Below are 736 nucleotides of genomic sequence, written 5' to 3'. Positions count from 1 at the left end.
CTATATCTATCTATCTATCTATCTATCTATCTATCTATCTATCTATCTATCTATCTATCTATCTATCTATCTATCTATCTATCTATCTATCTATCTATGGCCTACCTCGAACGACTGTACTTTTTTGCTAAAACTACTAACAAGCATATAATAACTTTTTTACATCTTTATCAAATAAACAAATGTAACGGCTTCAGTTATATGTGTTGCAACATAAGTGCGACAAAAATCTAAAGACATGTCTTTAGAAGGGAAAGGACTGCGAGGCAAATGGACACTTACTCCATAACACCACAAACCTTAGCAAAACTTGAACTACCTAGTACATAAATACATGTAAGTATTTACGTACATACAACATAAAATTACATCGATGGCATATATAACATGTAGTCTGTACAAATATTGTTTCTGCCGATGATGATGAAGAAGAAAGTTATTTGTGTGGAAAATAAACTTAACTTGGCAATGTACCAAAAAAATGTGTGCACATTCTATTGTTTTTTCTACGATTTTTATGTACTGAACCTAAAAAAACAAAAAACAATATTATTGGCAGACAACATGCATATGAATGGAAAAACTGCAAATTTGTGCAATTTACAGGAGGTTTTTTATACCGTACCGTGCCGTGCCCATTAAATATCTAAATTTTCGTAACCATCATCAAATTGCGATTCTTGCTCCGACTAACTAATCCCCCAAAATATTTTAGAGAAATATATACTTCTATATC

This window comes from Lucilia cuprina, chromosome 6, assembly GCF_022045245.1.
Source record: "Lucilia cuprina isolate Lc7/37 chromosome 6, ASM2204524v1, whole genome shotgun sequence".
Lineage (NCBI taxonomy): Eukaryota > Metazoa > Arthropoda > Insecta > Diptera > Calliphoridae > Lucilia > Lucilia cuprina.
The sequence above is the reverse complement of the archived record's forward strand: the minus strand, read 5'-3'. Positions refer to the sequence as shown.